Source organism: Balaenoptera borealis (genome assembly GCF_965194805.1).
Source record: "Balaenoptera borealis genome assembly, chromosome: 2".
NCBI lineage: Eukaryota > Metazoa > Chordata > Mammalia > Artiodactyla > Balaenopteridae > Balaenoptera > Balaenoptera borealis.
Window position 1 is genome coordinate 113,580,309 of NC_138867.1, and position 22,854 is coordinate 113,603,162.

Genomic DNA, 22,854 nt, shown 5'->3' on the forward strand with positions numbered 1-22,854 from the left:
AAAATCCTCAACAAAATACTAGCAAACAGAATCCAACAACACATTAAAAGGATCATACACCATGATCAAGTGGGATTTCTCCCAGGGATGCAAGGATTCTTCAATATACGCAAATCAATCAATGTGATACACCATATTAACAAACTGAAGAATAAAAACCATATGATCATCTCAATAGATGCAGAAAAAGCTTTTGACAAAATTCAACACCCATTTATGATAAAAAGTCTCTAGAAAGTGGGCATAGAGGGAACCTACCTCAACATAATAAAGGCCATGTATGACAAACCCACAGCAAACATCATTCTCAATGGTGAAAAACTGAAAGCATTTCCTCTAAGATCAGGAACAAGACAAGGATGTCCACTCTCACCACTCTCACTCAACATAGTTTTGCAAGTCCCAGCCACGGCAATCAGAGAAGAAAAAGAAATAGAATGAATACAAATTGGAAAAGAAGAAGTAAAACTGTCACTGTTTGCAGATGACATGATACGATACATAGAGAATCCTAAAGATGCCACCAGAAAACTACTAGAGCTGATCAGTGAATTTGGTAAAGTTGCAGAATACAAAATTAATGCACAGAAATCTCTTGCATTCCTATACACTAACAACGAAAGGTCAGAAAGATAAATTAAGGAAACAATCCCATCCATCATTGCAACAAAAAGAATAAAATACCTGGGAATAAACCTACCTAAGGAGGTAAAAGACCTGTACTCAGAAAACTATAAGACACTGATGAAAGAAGTCAAAGATGAAACAAACGGATGGAGAGATATACCATATTCTTGCATTGGAAGAATCAACATTGTGAAAATGACTATACTACCCAAAGCAATCTATAGATTCAGTGCAATCCCTATCAAATTACCAGTGACATTTTTTAACAGAACTGGAACAAAAAAATCTTAAAATTTGTAAGCAGACACAAAAGACTCTGGATAGCCAAAGCAGTCTTGAGGGAAAAAAATAGAGCTGGAGGAATCAGACTCCCTGACTTTAGACTATATGACAAAGTTACAGTAATCAAGACAATATGGTACTGGCACAAAAACAGAAATATAGATCAATGGAATAGGATAGAAAGCCCAGAGATAAACCCACGCACCTATGGTCAACTAATCTATGACATAGGAGGCAAGGATATACAATGGAGAAAAGACGGTGTCTTCAATAAATGGTTCTGGGAAAACTGGACATCTACATGTAAAAGAATGATATTAGAACTCTCCCTAACACCATACACAAAAATAAACTCAAAATGGATTAAAGACCTAAATGTAAGACCGGACACTATAAAACTCTTAGAAGAAAACAGGAAGAACGCTCTGACATAAATCACAGCAAGATCTTTTTTGATCCACCTGTTAGAGTAACGGAAATAAAAACAAAAATAAACAAATGGGACCTAATGAAACTTAAAAGCTTTTGCAAAGCAAAGGAAACTACAAACAAGATGAAAAGACAACCCTCAGAATGGGAGAAAATATTTGCAAATGAATCAACAGACAAAGGATTAATCTCCAAAATATATAAACAGCTCATGCAGCTCAATACTAAAAAAAACAAACAACCCAATCAAAAAATGGGCAGAAGACCTAAATAGACATTTCTCCAAAGAAGACATACAGATGGCCAAGAAGCACATGAAAAGCTGCTCAACATCACTAATTATTAGAGAAATGCAAATCAAAACTACAATGAGGTATCACCTCACACCAGTTAGAATGGGCATTATCAGAAAATCTACAAATAAGAAATGCTGGAGAGGGTGTGGAGAAAAGGGAACCCTCTTGCACTGTTGGTGGGAATGTAAATTGATACCACTACTATGGAGATCAGTATGGAGGTTCCTTAAAAAACTAAAAATAGAATTACCATATGACCCAGCAATCCCACTACTGGGCATATACCCAGAGAAAACCATAATTCAAAAAGACACATGCACCCCAGAGTTCACTGCAGCACTAATTACAATAGCCAGGTCATGGAAGCAACCTAAATGCCCATCGACAGATGAATGGATAAAGAAGATGTGGTACATATAAATAATGGAATATTACTGAGCCATAAAAGGGAATGAAACTGGGTCATGTGTAGAGACGTGGATGGATCTAGAGACTGTTATACAGAGTGAAGTAAGTCAGAAAGAGAAAAACAAATACAGTATATTAATATGTATAAAATGGATAACTAAAAAGGACCTGCTGTATAAAAAATGAATTTTAAAAAATGTCATATATCAACGCATATATGTGGAATCTAGAAAAATGGTACAGCTGAACCGGTTTGCAGGGCAGAAATAGAGACACAGATGTAGAGAACAAACGTATGGACACCAAGTGGGGAAACTGGCAGGGGGCGGTGGTGGTGGTGTGATGAATTGGGAGATTGGGATGACATGTATACACTAATATGTATAAAATAGATAACTAATAAGAACCTGCTGTATAAAAAATAAATAAAATTCAAAAATTCAAAAAAAAAATACAGGTTGGTTTACATAGTTCCCCAAGATATGCAAAAAATTCTGTAAACCAAATCCTATTTTAAAAGATCTCAAAGGGAACACATTTTGTAAAGCTAAAAATTATTTCCTAAATTATGTTCTTTTTTTAAAGGGCTTTTTAAATTATTATTATTTTTTTTAATATTTATTTATTTTTATTTATTTATTTATTTGGTTGTGCTGGGTCTTAGTTACAGCAGGCATGCTCCTTAGTTGTGGCTCATGGGCTCCTTTAGTTGTGGCACATGGGCTCCTTAGTTGTGGCAGGTGAACTCTTGGTTGCGGCATGCATGTGGGATCTAGTTGCCTGACCAGGGATCAAACCCCGGCCTCCTGCATTGGGAGCGCAAGTCCTAACTGCTGTGCCACCAGGGAAGTCCCTATGGTCTTTTTGAGTCTAGATTTTTAAACATGTTTTTGTTTTTCTTAAAATGAAACAATCTCAACTAGGCTTGCAAGAGGAAATCACATATTCTTGGGGCTCTGCATGCCTTTTCACTCCTGCACCACTACTGCAAGAGCCACCTGACTGGTTTTTCTGCTTCTCATTCTGCCCCTTCACATTGAGTTGTCTTCCTAAAGCACATATCTAATCGTGCCACTTCAATAATAGGCATTTAATGCTTCCATCACCTTCCAAAAATCCCTGATTCCTTAGGATAGCATTCCAAGTTCTCTGAGATGTGTCCCTGACTTATTGGAACAACCTTATCTCCCACTGTTCTCCAATCTCCACATATTCTATTCTCCAGCCACATCAACTAGTAAATATTTTTAGAACATGGTCCATGTTTTTCCAAACCCTAAACGACTTATTTTACTTCCTAGAAAAAGGAACAGTCGCAGCCAAAAATAAATAAATTTTAAAAAAATTTTTTAATTAAAAAAAAAAAAGAACAGTATAGCCCGGTGTTTAAGAGCATACCCATCATGTCAGACTAGATCCAATCCTGACTCTGTCACCTTCCAGCTGTGTGGCTTTGATAAAATCACTTAATCTGCCTGAGCCACAATTTCTTCAGCTCTAAAATGGGGATAATGATAGTGCTTTTCTCATAGAGTTGCTTGGAGGATTCTGTTGGATTACGCAAGCAAAATGCTTAGCACAGTGCCCAGCACATAATAAACATCCAGTATATGATAGCCCTTATTTCAGTCTGTTAAGGTCCATCTATCTGTCAAAAAACACTACCCCTTGAAGCATTTTTAGTTCCCCCAGTCTCATCTCTCCTTCTAGGATCCCATAGATCATTCATACCTCTTTCTCTGCACTACTTTCTGCCTTACATAATTATTATTATTTAGATACATATCTTCTCTGCTTTACTTTACTGAATCCCTGCCATGTACTAAGTGCCATAGGGAAGAAAAGATGAAGAAAACTTGGTTCTTTGCCATACAAGTGTTCACAATCTAGTTAGTAAACAGACATTGGCAACTCAATACAATTCACTCAAATACAATGATTGTTGAATAAAGCTGTGGCTCATTATCATTACTGTGATACTCTGTTTCCCTGAGGTCCTCTTGTACAGAATAATCTCAAAGTATGAGCTGGATTTTAACCCAAGGGCCATGACCATTTCCCCTACTACCAAGCAGAATTTACCTTTTGAGAGCAAATACAGTGAAATACAATTGAACATAGCTGAATTTAGGGGACTAGCAAGGGAAAAGTTGTATCAGTGATGTCGTCAGATTCAAACGATATGATCAAACTATGACTTCCTCTGTCCCCAAAGCTTTTTCCAAAATAAATGCACAAAGCGTTGGACCTAAAATACGGTACAGGGTTAGAAGCACATTTAGCCTCCTTTTCCTGATGATGCAGTTGTGATGTGTATTCGTGGTGTGTTTGTAATTCGAGAGCAGAACAGATGGTGAAGGCTGCATATCCATGCTGCATCCTCTATCCCTATAGATTGTCAAGTCCATGAGGTCAGTGACTCCCACTGAGTTTTAGCTGCAGAAAGAGTCCTCTGCTTGTACTAAATGATGCTTTATGTCAGTGCCAGGTTCTCAGTGTCAACATGACTCGAAGTGAGACTCGCTCAGGTCCCTGCCTCACCCAAATACCAGAAGATGACTCTTACAGCGCCTACTGCAGCAGGAAACAATGCAGCTGGACAGCATATTGGGGGCATGTAAACTGGGCACATGTCATCAAGATGGCGTCTCATGAAATAATTGCTCTGGCCTGCCAGCAAAAGAGGAGTGGCTTCTTGTCCCAGGCGGAGCTCACCACCCCCTTTTCCTAGACTGACTGAGTCCTACGACCAGGAGCAGAGCTAGGCTGGTTTTCTCCCTCTATCTCCAGAGTTCTAGCTCTGTGGGTAACTGTGGGAAAGGAAGCCTATTCAACTACAGGCAGTTTCGTGTTTCTGAAAACATATTCAAAAGTCAGGTGTATGGTCAAACATACATTTTGTTTAAATGTTTTAAGGACAGTTCATTCCCAGAAAGCTAAAAACATTATAAAATCCCTAATTACGTCTCACATTTTAATCACAGTGTCCAACAATATATTTCCAGCACTTATAGATAGTCTCTCTTTTTTTCCTTTCCTTCACAACTGAGTATGTCATCTGACATGTGACATCTGGCATGTAAGAGTCCAGATGAGGCTTAAGATTAATTAGCACCCTCTTAGCACCCCTAAGGAGCTCATCGTTGTCTTAATGCGATCACATTCATGAGAGTGAGGCTTCTTTTTTGTGTGTGTGTGAGGAGTGAGGCTTCTAATCACTAGCATCAGCAATCTCATTTTTCCACTGCAAATAATTTTCATTTTTACCCAAAAAAGAGTAAAATATTCAAACTGTCACATAAGCACCACTATGCCAACAATGAGAGCAGCACTTTCAAGACTGCACCATGGACCTGGCAGAGGATACTAGACTGCAGTAGCCCAAATGATGGATGAGAGCCTGAATATAAGACAGGTGAACTAAGGAGAAGCTGGGATTGCAGTGAGTATGAAAGTAAAATGTTTGAGAGAGGAGGCTGCTTGTTCTGTTAAAACAACCTGTGTACAGATAGCACCTGATGGGTTACAATCTACTTCCAGGTACATTATCTCATTTGGCCATCACCTCACTCCTTCATCCCATCCCACACCCTTCCTTCAGTTTCAAGGAAGAACAAGGATGGCAGGAGGATGGAAGTATTTGTTTAGCATGGATTATTAGTAAACAGAAAAGTATTATTTATATCTTTCCTTGATATGGTAAATATTGAGTAACTGCATAACCATCTAATAGGGTGCTAAGAAGAAAGATATGTTACAGGAGTTCTTTACACAGGTCTATAAAAGGGACAAAAAACAACATTATCACAGAGTTAAATGATTATCAGTGATGAACAAACCAGGCATCTGTGGAAATGGCTGCTGGTTTCCACAAGCCACCTGACGAAGTCTAGATTCTGAGCCCATCAGTGGAGTGAGTGAGCTGCCCTTCACTCAGAGTGAGATCTTCAGCCCCACACATTTTCAATAGAACTTCACTCAAGATGGGCTACCCTTGCACAGGGTAGCCCATCAGCAGTTAAAAAAATTAAAAGAGGGCTTCCCTGGTGGCGCAGTGGTTGAGAATCTGCCTGCCAATGCAGGGGACACGGGTTCGAGCCCTGATCTGGGAAGATCCCACATGCCGCAGAGCAACTAAGCCCGTGAGCCACAACTACTGAGCCTGCGCGTCTGGAGCCTGTGCTCCGCAACAAGAGGCCGCGATACTGAGAGGCCCGCGCACCGCGATGAAGAGTGGCCCCCGCTTGCCACAACTAGAGAAAGCCCACGCACAGAAACGAAGACCCAACACAGTCAAAAATGAATAAATAAAGAAAGAAAGAAAGAAGCTTTCATTTAAAAAAAAAAATTAAAAGAGAGGCCTGATTCAAACAAAATGTAAAAACAGGAGAAATACGGAATGTGAACACTGATTGGATATTGATAACATTAAGAAACTTAATGGGGCTTCCCTGGTGGCGCAGTGGTTAACAGTCCGCCTGCCAGTGCAGGGGACACGGATTCAAGCCCTGGTCTGGGAAGATCCCACATGCCGCGGAGCAACTAGGCCCGTGAGCCACAACTACTGAGCCTGCACTTTAGAGCTCACGAGCCACCACTACTGAAGCCCGTGCGCCTAGAGCCCGTGCTCCGCAACAAGAGAAGCCACTACAACGAGAAGCCCGCGCACCACAACGAAGAGTAGCTCCCGCTTGCCACAACTAGAGAAAACCCATGCAGCAATGAAGACCCAACACAGCCAAAAATAAAATAAATTTATATATTAAAAAAAACCTTAATAACTGTTGTAAAGACGTAATTATGTCTTTATAAAAAGAGGACTTAGCTTTTAGATATACACATTGAAATATTTAGGAAAGAATTATACTGATGTCTAGGATTTGCTCCAAATTAATACAAGAGGGGAGGAAATAAGTGGGGGAATAGATGAAACAGAATTGGCCATGAGTTGATAATTGTTAAATCTGGGTGATGAGTACATGGGGGATCATTATGCATGTATCAAAATGATACTCCATCTACTCATATATATTTGAAATTTCCCCTAACAAAAAGTTTTTTTCTTTTAATTTTGGAGCATTGGAAACATAAATTAAAACTGGATGTAAAGAATCCTGCCATATCAACATGGACAAAGATTTAAAAAATAAAAAAACTGGGGAAAAATAAGTTGCAGGAGGATATGTACTGAATGATACCTTTTATGTAAAATGCCAAACATGCCAAACAGTACAATACAAACTTTAAGGGTACACGCATAGAGTTAGGAAGACAAGAATGGACACGCCAGATATAAATTTCAGAACCGTGGTTACTGGGGATGCAGAAAGGGGAATCTAATTGGGAAAGTTACACAGGGGCTTCAACTATTTTTGTAAACTTTTACATGAGGTCATGGGCACATAAGTGATTATTATGTTATTCTCTCTCTGTTTTTTTTTTTTTTTGGCTGTGCCGCTTGCGGGATCGTAGTTCCCCAACCAGGGATCGAACCTGTGCCCCCTGCAATGGAAGCGCAAAGTCTTAACCACTGGGCCGCCAGGGATTTCCTTCTAAACATTTTAATATTTCTAAAATGTTTCACAATAAAAATATACATACAAATTAAAAATAAAAAATGAAACAGAAAGTGGATAATCATCTGTAGGGATGTTCTGGAAGAGTCCTGCACTTCTACTGACTTTCAAGAATAATATCCATTTCCACCCCACTCTCAACTTGTAAGAATTGCTTTTTTGGTTAAAATATTTTTATTATGAAAATGTAATACTGGTAAAAATATAATTAGCATATTTAAAGAATAGTAATAAAATAGACTCCCTTGAATCCAATTAACTTAAGAAACTCAACATTACTAGTGCCACTGAAGCTCCAGGTACGCTCTCTGATCACATTCCCAGCAGACAGAGCTGCTATACTGAACTTTGTGTTTGTTATTCCTGTCTTTCTTTATAATTTAATCTTATATTGTATATTTCAAGATATAGTTTTGCATGTTTTTAACTTACACATGTGAAATCATACTGTGACTTGCTTTTTTGATGAAGGATGTTGGTGAGGGACTTCCCTGGTGGCACAGTAGTTAAGAATCCACCTGCCAGTGCAGGGGACACGGGTTCGATCCCTGGTCCAAGAAGATCCCACATGCCGCAGAGCAGCGAAGCCCGAGCACCACAACTACTGAAGCCCACGCGCCTAGAGCCCATGCTCTTCAATAAGAGAAGCCACCACAATGAGAAGCCTGCGCACCTCAACGAAGAGTAGCCCCGCTTGCCGCAACTAGAGAAAGCCCACACGTAGCCACGAAGACCCAATGCAGCCAAAAAAAAAAAAAAAAAATCACGTTGCAATCAATGTTTAATAAAAAAAATTAATAAGATGTTGGTGAGATTTACTGATGTTGATGCATGGAGTTGTAGTTCATTCATTTAAAAACTGTGTGTGGGAGACTTGCCTGGTGGTCCAGTGGCTGAGACTCTGTGCTCCCAATGCAGGGGGCCCAGGTTCGATCCCTGGTCAGGGAAATAGATCCCACAGGTATGCCACAACTAAGAGCTTGCATGCTGCAATGAAGATCCCGCATGCCGCAACTAAGACCTGGCTCAAGCTAAATAAATAAATAAATATATTTTTTTAAAAAAGTAAAAACTGTGTGTGTGTATTAAATATATCACTGTTTATCCATTCTGTTGTTGAAGGACTTCTGATTTGCTTCCAGTTTTTGCTATAACAAACAACACTGCTAGAAACATTCTTATACTACTTATCCCCCGAAGTCCATGTGCAAGATTTTCTCTAGGGTAAACACTAAGGAGAGGAACAGTTGGACATAGTGTGTGCCCATCTACAACTTTAGCAGGTAATACCAGATTTTCCAAAGTGGTTGTCCCAATGTACATGCCCACTGGCAGCATATAAAAGAACCCATTGCTCCACATCCTCACCAACACTCGGTGTTGACAAATAGTTTTTGCCAAATGTTATTTTCTTACTCAACCTCAATACAATAATCAAAAGCAGGAAATTAACATTAATATATTACTACCATGTAATCCACAGACCTCATTCAAGTTCCTCCAATTGGCCCAGTATGTCTTTTTTTTTTTTTATGGCTAGCAATTTAATCTGTTCTTTCTATGAAATCCTTACCAAGTCTAAGATTATGAAAATATTGTCCTATGCTTTCTTCTAGATGCTTCATGGTTCGAGCATTTGTTTGAGGATCTACGTTACATCTCACATCAATTTTTGTTCATGGAGTGAGGTAGGAGTTGAGGTTTACCTTTTTTCTTCATAAGGGTATCTAATCATTCCAGGATCATTGGCAAAAAGATTTTCTTTCCCCAATAAATTTACATGGCACCTTGCTTCATAATCAATTGACCATATATGCTGTGGGTGTATTTCTGAACTGTCTGTTCTATTCTATTTGTTCATGTTATCTTTAAGCCAATACCACACTGTCTTGATAGCTTTATCAGCTAATGTTAAGTCCTCCAACTTTGTCCTTTTAAAATAGTATGTTGTATAATCTAGGTCATTTGCATTTCCATATGAATTTTACAATTGATTTGTCAATTTCTTTGAAAAAGATCGCTGAGATTTTATAGGGTTTGCATTGAATGTATACATCTATTTGGGCAGAATAGATAACAACAATATTGAAAATTCAAATCTATGCATGTGTTTCTCTTTCCATTTATTCAAATCTTTAATTTTTATCAGAAATGTTTTATAGTTTTCAGGGAAGAGGTCTTGCATTACAGTAACGTTCTTAGGTATTTTTGTGATGTTATTGTATATGATACTGCTTTCTTTCTTTCACTTTTCAGTTGTTTGTTGCTAATATATAGAAATACATTGTCCCCAAAGGTTTTCCATTGCACCTTCCTTTAACCCTTTCATACCTTTGTCATCCCTCTGCAATCATTGATTTGCTTTTGGTCACTGTACATTAGTTTGCACTTTCTAGAATTTTGTATAAATAGAATTATATAGATTATACTCATTTTGTCATTTATCATAATTATTTTGAGATTCAGTCATGATGTATCATGTATCAATATTTTATTCATTTTTGTTGCCGAGTAGTATTCCATTGTGTAAATATGCCATAATTTGTTTATCCATTCACCTGCTGATGGACATTTGGATTTTTCCCAGTTTGGGCCATTAAAAATAAAGCTCACATGAACATTTGTGTACAAATCTTTATAGTGGACACTTTTTTTCCATTTACCTTAGGGTAAATACCTAAGAGTGAAATGGCTGGATTTCATGGTAATTTTTTTAAAAAACTGATAACCATTTTTCAAAGTTGTTGTACTATTTTGTAGTTCTGCCATCAGTGTGTGAGAGTTCCAGTTCCTCTATATCTTCACTAACACTTGGTATCACCAACCTCTATTGATTTGTTTTTAAATCTTCATTTGTAAAAAAAAATTTATTTATTTATTTATTTTTGGCTGTGTTGGGTCTTTGTTGCTGCGCACAGGCTTTCTCTAGTTGTGGCGAGTGGGGGCTACTCTTTGTTGCGGTGCGCGGGCTTCTCATTGCAGTGGCTTCTCTTGTTGTGGAGTGTGGGCTCTAGGCATGCTGGCTTCAGTAGTTGTTGCACGTGGGCTCAGTAGTTGTGGCTCACGGGCTCTAGAGCGCAGGCTCAGTAGTTGTGGCACACAGGCTTAGTTGCTCTGCGGCATGTGGGATCTTCCCAGACCAGGGATCGAACCCGTGTCCCTTGCATTGGCAGGCAGATTCTTAACCACTGCACCACCAGGGAAGTCTGTCCCAGTATGTCTTTAATAGCAAAACACTCTAGTACAGGATCACATGTTTTACTTAGTTTTCACCTCTCTCCTTCTCTTTCAACATGGAAAAGTTCTTCCGTCTCTCCTTGACTTCCAGGGCCTTGACTCTTTTGAATATTGCAGGCCAGTTGTTTTGTATAGTGCCCCAGATTTTGTTTTCCTGATATTTCCTCATGTTTACATTCAGGTCATGTATTTTTGGCCGGACTACCAGAGAAATAACTTTGTTCTTCTCATTGTATCCTGTCAGGTGGTAAATTATATCAATTTCTTCCATTACTGAAAATGTTCACTTTGACCAATTTACTAAGATTTCTCCTCTGTAAAATTACTCTTTTCCTTTTGTAATAAATAAGTATCCGTGGGGAGACACTATGCAAATATCCTGTTTAGTTTTAGCATCCTTCAATGATGCTTGCCTGCACCAATTATTAGTGTGATGGCAAACGATGAGTTTCTTTTTCCATCATTCCTTCTACATTTATTAAATGGAGTTCTACTGCAAGAAAGAGCTGTGTCTTCCACATTTACTTATTTTTTCAATTATTCATTTATATGTATGAGTCATAGATACTCATTTTTATTTATGCATTATACTGCATTACCATCATTATTTGTTTTGTTGCTCCTATTGTCTCAGATTTGAGCATTAGGAGCTCCTTCTAGTTGCTATCTGTGTCTTTCAACATTTTTTTAAAGGACTTCCTTACTTTCACAACAAGATGTTTCAGGCTCATCATCCACTTTCCCTGCACCAGCCCCAGAATCAGCCATTTCTCCAAGGAGCTCTGTTATCTTTTATTGAAGAACAGTATTTAGAAGTCAAGATCTGGGCACTAGGTGTGTTCACTGCTACTGGAGTGTCTCAGCAGACAGAACTAGGATATATATAATTGTATACACATATGCACATATATATACCTAAATCTAATAAAAATTATATATTTGCTCAACCCTAGAATATACATATAATTAAGTGTCAGAATTACTAACACATGCTCCTGTGAAACACAAATTTATTAACTAGAGTACAATATTTGTGTACTGTTCTTTTTGTTTGGGGCCTTATAGTATATAGTCAAAATACTCTTTTCTAAAGTTATTTAGGTTAGTTCTTTCCTTCTCTTCCCTCTCCAGTGTGGTTATTTTATTCATTTGTAATATAATTAGGTTCCTTTGTTACTATTTGTATTCAACTTTGGGTCCCACCCCCAAAAGACACACACACACACACACACACACACACACACACACACACACTCCTGGTGTCAAATCAGTGGTGATAGAATAACAATATCTGATTGGGGGAAACAATGAGCCTCAACCTTTATTCCACGCCATATGCAAAAATTAATTTGACACTAGATCTAAATCAATCAAACATTACTATTCTAAAACTTCTAGAAAAATACATAGAAGAATATCTTTGCAACCTTGGGGTAGGCAAAAATTTCTTACATCATAGAAAACACTAGCCATAAAAGAAAATATTGATAAGCTGGACTTTATCAAATTTAAATATTTCTGCTCATCAAAAGACACCATTAAGGGAATTCCCTGGTGGCACGGTGGTTAAGAATCCGCCTGCCAATGCAGGGGACATGGGTTCAATCCCTGGTCCGGGAAGATCCCACATGCCGCAGAGTAACTAAGTCCATGCGCCACAACTACTAAGCTGCGCTCTAGAGCCAGCGTGCCACAACTACTGAGCCCACGTACTGCAACTACGGAAGCCCACGTGCCTAGAGCCCAAGCTCTGCAACAAGAGAAGCCACCGCAATGAGAAGCCCGTGCACCGCAACGAAGAATAGTCCCTGCTCGCCACAACTAGAGAAAGCCCGCGCGCAGCAACGAAGACGCAATGCAGCCAAAAATAAAAAAAAAAAAAAGTAAACAGGAGTCTTGAACAGGCAACCAAAGAAGATATATAAGTGGCCAAAAAGCACATGAAAAGATGCTCAGTCATTACTCATCAGGAAAATGAAAATCAAAACCACAATGAAATACTACTCTATACCCCTTAGAACAGCTAAAATAAGAGATGACAAACCCGTCATTGGTGAGAACATGTAACAACTGAAACCCTCAATCATTGCTTTGAACAACTATTTTGCAGGTTTTCCTTATATGAACTACCCTCTATGAACTACCAGCATTCACAGGTATTTACCTGAAAAAAATGAAAACATTTGTCCAAAAAACATTTGTACAAAAGTGTTCATAGAAATATTAAAATCTGTCAACAGCTCAAATTGTATCAACTGGAGAATGGATAAAGAAATTGTGGCATATTCATACAACAGACAACTACTCAGCAATTTAAAAGGACTGAACTACTCAGAATGGATGGATTTTAAGGGATGTTAGCTATATCTCAATAAGGCTATACAGAAAAGGAATGAATTAAAAATACATGTATAACACTGATGAATCTCAAAAACATTGTCAAATGAAAGAGGCCAGGTACAAAGGAATACATACTATACGATTTGCTTACCTATATATTATATTTCATTTTCATAAAATTCGAATACAAATAAAACTAATCTGTGTTAACAGAAGTCATATAGTGGTTGCCTCTGGTAGGAGGCATTGACTGCAAAAAGAATAAGGTGTGATATAGTTGTTCTGTATTTTGCTTTAGGTGGTGGTTATGTGAGTATTTTTGTCACAACTCTTGACGCTAAACAGTTAGGACCTGTGCATTTTATTTTATGTAAACCACACCTTAAAAAGAAGATATCATTGGGACTTCCCTGGTGGTCCAGTGGGTAGGACTCTGCACTCCCGATGTGGGGGGCCTGGGTTCAATCCCCTGTCAGGGAACTAGATCCCACGTGCATGCCACAACTAAGAGTCGGCATACCACAAGTAGGAAACCTGCATGCCGCAACTAGAAGATCCACATGCCACAGCTGGAGGATCCTGCATGCCTCTATGAAGAAGATCCTGAGTGCCACAACTAAGACCCGGCACAGGCAAAATAAATAAATTAATTTAAAAAAGAAAGAAGAAGAAGATATTAAGAAAACAAATAGCCATACCACACATTGGCAGATAATATTTGCAATGCATAGGTGTGACAAAAGACTTGTGTTTAGAATATGTATATCAAGAACCTCTAAAAATCAGCAATAAAAAAGCAAACATTCCAGTTGAAATTGTACAAAACATTTGAACAAACACTTAACAAAAAAGACATAAGGATGGCTAATAAGCATGTGAAAAGATGAAAAACATCATTACTTACCAGGGAAATGCAAATTAAAACCTCAGTGAGTTACTACTACACATATACTAAAGTAGATAAAATGAAAAAGACTGATTCTATCAAATGTTTATAACGATGTGGAGCAACTGCAACACTCCACCACTGCTGGTGGGAGTGTAAACAGTTTTCTCATTTTAGACAACTGTTTGGTACGATAGTGTCTTATAAATTTAAACATGCATCTATGCTATGACCCAGCAATTCCACTTCTAAGTATTTCCCCAAGAAAAAGGAAGTCATATATCCACAAAAAGGCTTGTACTTGAAAGTACATAGTTGGGAGTTCCCTGGTGGTCTAGTGGTTAGGACTTGGCGCTTTCACTGCTATGACCTGAGTTCAATCCCTGATCAGGGAACTGAGATCCCGCAAGCCACAGGACGCAGTCCCCCAAAAAGGTACATAGCATCCTTAATCATAATAAGTAAAACAACTCAAATGTGCATCAACTGGAGAATGTATAAAGAAAATATTTTATATTCATATAATGGAATACTACATTGACAAAAAAGTAACGAATAACTGATAAATGCAAACCACGGATGAATCTCAAAACATTACACTAAAGTATACATACTATATTCTATTTATATGATTCAAATTTCATGAAGTCCAAAAGCACACAAAACGAATCTATGGTGTTAGAAATCAGAAACTGTTCGCATTGAGGGTGAGTAGAAAGATGACTGGGAAAGGAACAGGGGTAATGGAAATGTTCTCTATCTTGTTTCAGGCTGTGTTTACATTGGTGAATACAATTGTCAAAACTCATTCAACTGAAGACTTAAGATCAATTCAAAAAGCCCTCGGGGACTTCCCTAGTGGTCCAGCAGTTGGGACTCCAAGCTCCCAATGCAGGGAGCCTGGGTTCGATTCCCGGTCAGGGAACTAGATGCCACAACTAAGAGCCTGCATGCCACAACTAAAGATCCCACGTGCCACAGCTGAGACCTGGTGCAGCCAAATAAATAAATAAATAAATCTTTAAAAACAAAAAAATAAAAAGCCCTCAAAATAAAGGTGAAATACATGCATTTTCAGAAAAACATGAATGTGTCAGCAGTAGGTCTACGCTAAAGGAAATACTAAAAGCTATTTTTCAGGTAGAGAAAAATGATCCCAGATGTAAACTTGGAGATGCAGAGAAGAATAAATAGCAACAAAAAAGGGTAAGTATTAACTGTCTAAGACAATAGTATGTACTGCAGAGTTAACGTATATAATTAGAATACATGACAAAAATAGCACATAAGTCAGGAGAGAAGTAAAAGGAGTTAAAGTATTCTAAAGTCCTTTCATTGTCCAAAAAGAAGTAAAAGTACTAATTTTATTAAACTGTGACAATCTACAGAGAATTGTAAAAGAAGGTATAATTAACAAACAAATAAAAGGGAAATTTTGAATAATAAAAATACTTAATAAGTCCATGGGAATTCTCTGGTGGTCCAGTGGTCAGGAATCCACCTTCCAATGCAAGGGATGCAGGTTCGATCCCTGGTTGGGGAACTAAGATCCCACATGCTGCGGGGCAACTAACCCCGCATGCCACAACTGCTGAACTCATACGCCTCAGCTAGAGAGCCTGCATGCTGCAAACTACAGAGCCCACGCGCTCTGGAGCCTGCGTCACAACTAGAGAAGAGAAAACCCGGTCGCCACAACCAGAGAGAAGCCTGCGCGTTGCAACCAAGAGCCCACGTGCTGCGAGTGCTGCAACGAAAGATCCCACATGCCGCAACAAAGACCCGACACAGCCAAATAAATAAATAAATAATTTTAAAAATAAAAAAATAAAAAACTTAATAAATCCAAAAGAAAGCAACAAAGGAGAGAGAAAACAGAAATAAATGGAACAAATGGAAAGTAAATGGTAAGTTGGTAGATTGAAAGCCAAACATATCAATAACTACATTAAATATAAATGGCTCCAAATAAAATGCACCAAATAAAAGACATAAATAGACTGGATTTAAAAAATTTTAAGTGGCCAGCACCAACCATATGCTGCTTAAAAAAAACTATTTATATGAAATATATAGCAATACTGAAAGTAAAAGGAAATAAAAATATGTACCATACAAACATACAAAAAAGCTAGTGTAGCTGTACTGATAGCAGATGAAGACTTTATGGCAAGAAGCTTTACTAGAGATAAGATATATTTCATAATGAAATATGGTACACTTTACCAGGAAAATGTAACAAATCTAAATTTTATGCACCTAAAAACATAGCCTTAAATGTATATAAAGAAAAAATTGATAGAATCAAAAAGGACAAATAGACAAATCCACAATCATAGTCGGAGATTTTAACACACACCCCTCAATAGCTGTTAGAATAGGCACATGCCAAAGAAGCAGAAATGGTATAAAGATTTAAGCACTATAATTAACGCTCCTGACTTAATTGACATCTATAGAACAGTGTATCCAAATTTACTATATGCTGGTGTATAAAACAAGTAAATACGTTTCAAAGGGCTGAAATAATACAGCGTATATTCTCTGACCACACTCTAATTAAGCTAAATTCCAACTTCAAAGATATTCACGTTTGGAAACTGAGAAGTACATTTCTACAAAGCTCATGGGTCAAAGCAGATATCACAAAGGAAATTAGAAAATATCTTTTACTGAATAATAAGGAAAATACTACATATAGAAACTTTCAGTACAGTTAAAGCTGTGCTTGGAGGTAAATTTATAACATTAAAATGCTTATTAGAAAAAGAATAATGGCTGATAATCAATGATTTAAATTAGAAAATGAACATAAAATTTAACCTGAAGAAAGGAGAAGGAAAATAATAATACAGAAGCAGACATAGAAAACAAACATACATAGAGTGGATCAACTTAATTGAAAAGACTTTGAAACTGATAAATTGCTGTCAAAACTTATCAAGAAAAAAATGAGAGGGCTTCCCTGGTGGCGCAGTGGTTGAGAATCTGCCTGCCAATGCAGGGGACATGGGTTCGAGCCCTGGTCTGGGAAGATCCCACATGCCGCGGAGCAACTAGGCCCCTGAGCCACAGCTACTGAGCCTGCGCGTCTGGAGCCTGTGCTCTGCAACGGGAGAGGCTGCGACAGTGAGAGGCCCGCGCACTGCGATGAAGGGTGGCCCCTGCTCGCCTCAACTGGAGAAAGCCCATGCACAGAAATGAAGACCCAACACAGCCAAAAATAAATAAATAAATAAATTTATAAAAAAAGAAAAAGAAAAAAATGAGAGAAACCACAAATGACCAACGTTGATAACGAAAACTGGGACTTCACTACAATCCTACAGACTTTAATAAGGGATATTATAAACAGCTTTATGCTGACAAATTTGAAATTTTAAATGAAATGGACAAACTCCTAGAGAATCATAACTTACAAAATTAACACAAGTAGCAGCAGCAAAAATAAATAAATAGGACTTCCCTGGTGGCACAGTGGTTAAAAATCCATCTGCCAATGCAGGGGACATGGGTTCGAGCCCTGGTCTGGGAAGATCCCACATGCTGTGGAGCAACTAAGCCCGTATGCCACAACTACTGAGCCTGCGCTTAGAGCCCACGAGCCACAGCTACTGAGCCTGTGTGCCACAACTACTGAAGCCTGCATGCCTAGAGCCCATGCTCTGCAACAAGAGAAGCCACCGCAATGAGAAGCCCACGCATGGCAACAAAGAGTAGCCCCCTCTCGCCGCAACTAGAGAAAAGCCCACACACAGCAATGAAGACCCAATGCAGGGCTTCCCTGGTGGCGTAGTGGTTGAGAATCTGCCTGCCAATGCAGGGGACGCGGGTTCGAGCCCTGGCCTGGGAAGATCCCACATGCCGCGGAGCAATTAGGCCCGTGAGCCACAATTACTGAGCCTGTGCGTCTGGAGCCTGTGCTCCACAACAAGAGAGGCCGCAGTAGTGACAGGCCCGCGCACTGCGATGAAGAGTGGCCCCCGCTTGCCACAACTAGAGAAAGCCCTCGCACAGAAACGAAGACCCAACACAGCCATAAATAAATAAATAAATAAACTACATTCCTTAAAAAAAAAAAAAGACCCAATGCAGCCAAAAATAAATAAATAAAAATAAATTTTAAAAAATATTTTCTCACATTCTCTGGTTGTTTTCCTCCACTTTTACATTTTCTCCATATCCCTGCATATTGATCATATGTTTTAATCTTCTGTATTTCTATGCTTTGGCATCTTGAGGTCTTGTTGATGCTTGAGGGACTGCCCCCTCCTAGGGCTAGTCAATGCCTAGAAATAGAACTCACCTGTAAGCATGTCTTTCATATGCAGTCAATCCATATGCGTCCATATGCCAACTAACTTTTTTATCAGGCTCTTACACTCCAGGCCACTATGCCCCTGCCCTAATCACCCCAGGGCCAGGTACAGGAAAACTAAGGACAGCCCCTACCCCCCAGAGCCTGCCAAAATTATTCAAACTAGCCATTCCTAAGACTGCTTATCTGCGTGGCACATTCTTCCCTGTGGAAGCCAACAATAAAAGCTCTTTCCCAGGTTTCCCCCTCATTCCCTCTGCCTCCTGACCAATGCTGGTGTTTCCCCATGTGGCCCTCTGTGGCATGTTGTGCCTCCTTCTCTTGAGATCTGTTGAGTATAACAACAATCTTTTCAATGGTAGTTTTCTCCTGATCTGTTGGCCTCACCATACCAGAATAATAATAAAACCTGTGTTTAATACACCCTGGGTTTTAGCAATTTGATTATTATATGCCTTGCTGAAATTTTGTGTTTATCTTGCTTGGGACTTATTTACCTCCCTGGATCTGAGGACTTATAGTTTTCAATGCATTTGAAGACATTTCAGTTATTCTTTTTCAAATATTTTTTCTGCCCTTTCCTCTATTTTTCTAGGAACACAATTACATGTATGTTAGAATGATTAATATTGTACCAGAGTCATTTTGCTTTTGTTTCAGTTTTGTTTCATTTTATTTCAATCTTCCTCTATGCTTCAATTTGGATGGTTTCTATTGCTATGTCTTAAAGACACTGATATTTTCTTTTACATTATCTAATTTGCTTTGGACTCAATTCAGTGAATTTTCATTTCACTTCATATAATGTATTTTTTAGCTCTAGAAGTTCCATTTGGATCTTTTAAAATATTCTACTTCTTTCTTCATTATGTTTCTGTTTTCCTCTAAATATATGAGCATTTTATAATAGCTGTTCTCAAGTCCTTGTCTGCTAATCCATCAGCATTGTTTTTTCCCTGGCCTCACCACATGGCATGCAGGTTCTTAGTTTCCCAACCAGGGATTGAACCTGTGCCCCCTGCAGTGGAAGCATGGAGTCTTAACCACTGGACCGCCAGGGAAGTCCCCCATCATCATTACTTTATCTCTTTCTATTGACTGATTTTTAATTTTCATTATGGGTCATGTTTTTCTGAGTTGTTTTCAAGTCTAGTAATTTTAGTTTGAATGGGAGGTGTTATGATCATTTATTCATCCTGCTAACGTATGATTCTTCTGGGATCTCTACTGAATATGCAGGTATTCAACAAGATCGTTCCACACTGGCTGTCAGAAACTTGAGTCTCTCCTAGCTCGGTGTGATCTCTAAGAAGTATTCAGCTTATAGCTCCCTGGCAGATATTCTTTGACTGGCCTCATAAATTTCCTCTATGCATGCCTTGTCAGTCTGGTTACTCCAAGAAGCAGATGCCAAGAAGAGGATTTGACATGAAAGAGATTTATGGAAGTAAACACCTATAAGGAAAAATGGGAAGGGAGCCAGGGGTAGCTAACAGAGTCATAAGATTGCAATGCAGGTCTAACCCTTGTGAAGGAGAGAGGAATGAAAGTAAGACTGAGTGGAAAACATTTACACTGCACTGTAGCTCTAAGGAAGTTTGGGAAGCTGATGTGGAATCCTCAAGCCTTAGTCTCCCATCAGGAGAACTGCATTTCTCAGGAACAGGCCTGCCTTATAACCCTGATGAGCTCAGTCATTAACTGAGATTAACATGTGGGAAGTGTAGCTTTAGTGCAAATGCGGTGCCAGATTTCAGAGTGCAGCAGCTGGGGCTCACTTATGCTCTCCACAGTCAGAGATCTAAGAGGTACATTTTTGTGGCCACCAGAGATTCACCCATTGCACCACATATATCTACTTCTCACAATTTGGAGAAGGAAATTCAGAGGATGGAGAACAATGAGACAAATTACAGCCCTCATCACTGCAGTTGATCTCAGGGCTGCAACTGGTACTTATCCTCCTCCATGATTCATTCTGCATTTTCCTCACCTACAGGTCATCATTTTAGCAGGTCTTGGTGGCTTACCTGGTAGTGTGACCCAAACCTACATTCCTGGGCAGTCTGAACCCTTGGTAATCATACCCTCCTCAGTCAGAAGTTGCTACGTGAGTCCATTCACAGTTACAGTAGTATAAGGGAGTACCACGGGGTACTCAAATGGATATCTTGGGTTTAACACATATCCCACCTTGCCCCCTTCATGTAACAGTAATCCTACCTCCTGCTGCTCAGGGCCAATTACCCCTACCAATATGGTGACTCCTCTTCTTGCTTGCCATGGGCACAAGGAATCCAAAATTCCATGGTGACAACTCAAATTTTTAGTTCAATGGGACTCTTGCTGTGGCCTCTAGCAAGAGTGTGCCCCTTTGGAGACCAGGAACTCCAATTCTGCCAAAGCCCTGGGTTGCAGGGATGGAAAGTACAAAATCCCAAAGTAGGTCATTAGGAGTGATGTTAAATGGAACTAATCCTCCTTCCATGCCTTGGTCCCCAAATCCATGGGGATCTAGCACCCTATTATTCCTACTAGGGATACAGCACACTATAAAATGCCTCTGATTTAACACATATTCTGCATCCTGAAGAATGGCATATCATCCTTTTATAAGATTGCCTCTGAGGTGTCACTTCAGCTGCACCTTATAAAGCATCCAGTGTTCTATGATGGTTATGGGACCACACCCACACCTCCTTCAATGTGAAGTGGTTGGATGCTATGCTGTGTGTATTTCCATGCTTGTGGATCAGGTTTTCTGTAAGTTCCAGGCTACTAAGAATCTGCAGGCAGGAAAGCATAGCCATATTCAGAATGGGTATCTATCTCAGTGAGGATGAAACCCTAGCTCTTCAAGGATGGAAAGAGCCTGATATATTTGACTTGCCACCAAGCAGCCAGTTAGTCTCCTCAAAGAATAATGCCATGCCAGGGGCTCAGCATTAGTCTCTTTGCTGTAGGTTTCAATATACAAGTCTTGCACTTCCTTTCACTAGGGTATTCTTTTTTTTTTTTTTTTTTAATTGAAGTATAGTTGATTTATCACCAGGGTATTCTTAATGGACTTGGTGAATGACGGGTCCGCTGGGTCCTCCTATGGAACATTACTCTCTGGTTGTCTTCTGGTCTTATATAATACATTTATTCTAGCATGCCCACTTCCCTCAGTCTATTTATTTCTTCCTTTGTCACTGTAAGGGCAATTCAGGCATTTCTACTCCCCTGAGTGTTGGCCATAGTTTTCCCCAGGCTTAAGAGCAAGCACAGCAGTGTATTTTCTATAACCCCTAAGGTCCTTGCTAGGGTGTTAAATCTCGTGTCCTGAGAAGGTTCCCTCAAGTCAATGAATTCTTGCTTATCTAGGCTTATATTCCAGTCACCTTGATCAAACACCCAAAAATCTAATTCCAGGGATATTTTCCTGAATCCTCCTGGTAAGCTAGCTAATTTTTCTTGTTTCTTTTCTTCTTTTTTAAAGATCAAGTCCATTTTTAAAAAAATTTATTTGTTTTATTTATTTATTTTGGGCTGCATTGGGTCTTCGTTGCTGCACACAGGCTTTCTCTAGTTGCAGCGAGCGGGGGCTACTCTTTGTTGTGGTGCTCGAGCTTCTCATTGTGGTAGCTTCTCTTGTTGTGGAGCATGGGCTCTAGGCACACGGGCTCAGAAGTTGTGGCGCACAGGCTTTGTTGCTCTGCAGCATGTGGGATCTTCCCGGACCAGGGCTTGAACCCGTGTCCCCTGCATTGGCAGGTGATTCTTAACGACTGCACCACCAGAGAAGCCCCTAGCTAATTTTTCTTATTCTTTTGGTTTAAGTTAAAGTACACTCCCTGCAGTTGGAGCTCTGGGAGGTGCATTATGATGGCTGCAACACATGCACAGATTACTACTCAGCCAAAGATTGGAGGGGAAGCCATGCAGATTTCTAAGTTCCTTCTCTACATAGCTTTCTCTTCTCTTGTATTCTGCGTTGCAAACTCTAGCCACCTTGACCTCCCCAAGCTTATATCCCTACCGCATAAACTCACCAAATGTGCCAGGCTATCAGTGAATCACCACCTCCCTGTTTAGTGATCCAGAAATTGTAGAAAGCCTGTGTGATCATAATGATTGCTTCACTCATTTTTCTTCTCTCAGAGATCAATGTCCTGGGCTGCCTGTTGCCCAGTGTCCAAGACAGTTGTTTCATATTTTTTTCTATTATCTCAGAAGTTGGCAGCAATAAAGCAAAACCTTTGACTTGTTAGAGTTTAATACAAATTACCACTTTCACTACTTCTCTGATAGCGCTAACTGTAAGGAAAGCTGGGAAAAGTAGATTTTATTCCAGGCATTCATGTGCTCAGTTAAAAATCAGGGATTTTATTACAAAAGAAGAAGCAAAGAACAGATATTTGGAAATGACTATTAATAATCTGCTTCAGTATTCCAAGTTTACAGCTATTTTCT

At 39.2% G+C, this 22,854-nt stretch overlaps 1 protein-coding gene and 1 long non-coding RNA gene across 2 annotated transcripts in view; one reads left to right on the forward strand and one right to left on the reverse strand.

Moving 5' to 3' along the window:
* Positions 1–22,854, forward strand: part of LOC309622826 — a 377,150-nt gene that overhangs the window by 342,836 nt on the left and 11,460 nt on the right. The window contains exon 2 of the long non-coding RNA XR_014241156.1: positions 9,235–9,306. This is a non-coding gene — a long non-coding RNA (uncharacterized lncRNA). The remainder of the gene's footprint in view (positions 1–9,234; positions 9,307–22,854) is intronic.
* CDKL3 (cyclin dependent kinase like 3) overlaps positions 1–22,854 on the reverse strand; it is a 113,364-nt gene that overhangs the window by 26,155 nt on the left and 64,355 nt on the right. The window lies entirely within an intron of this gene.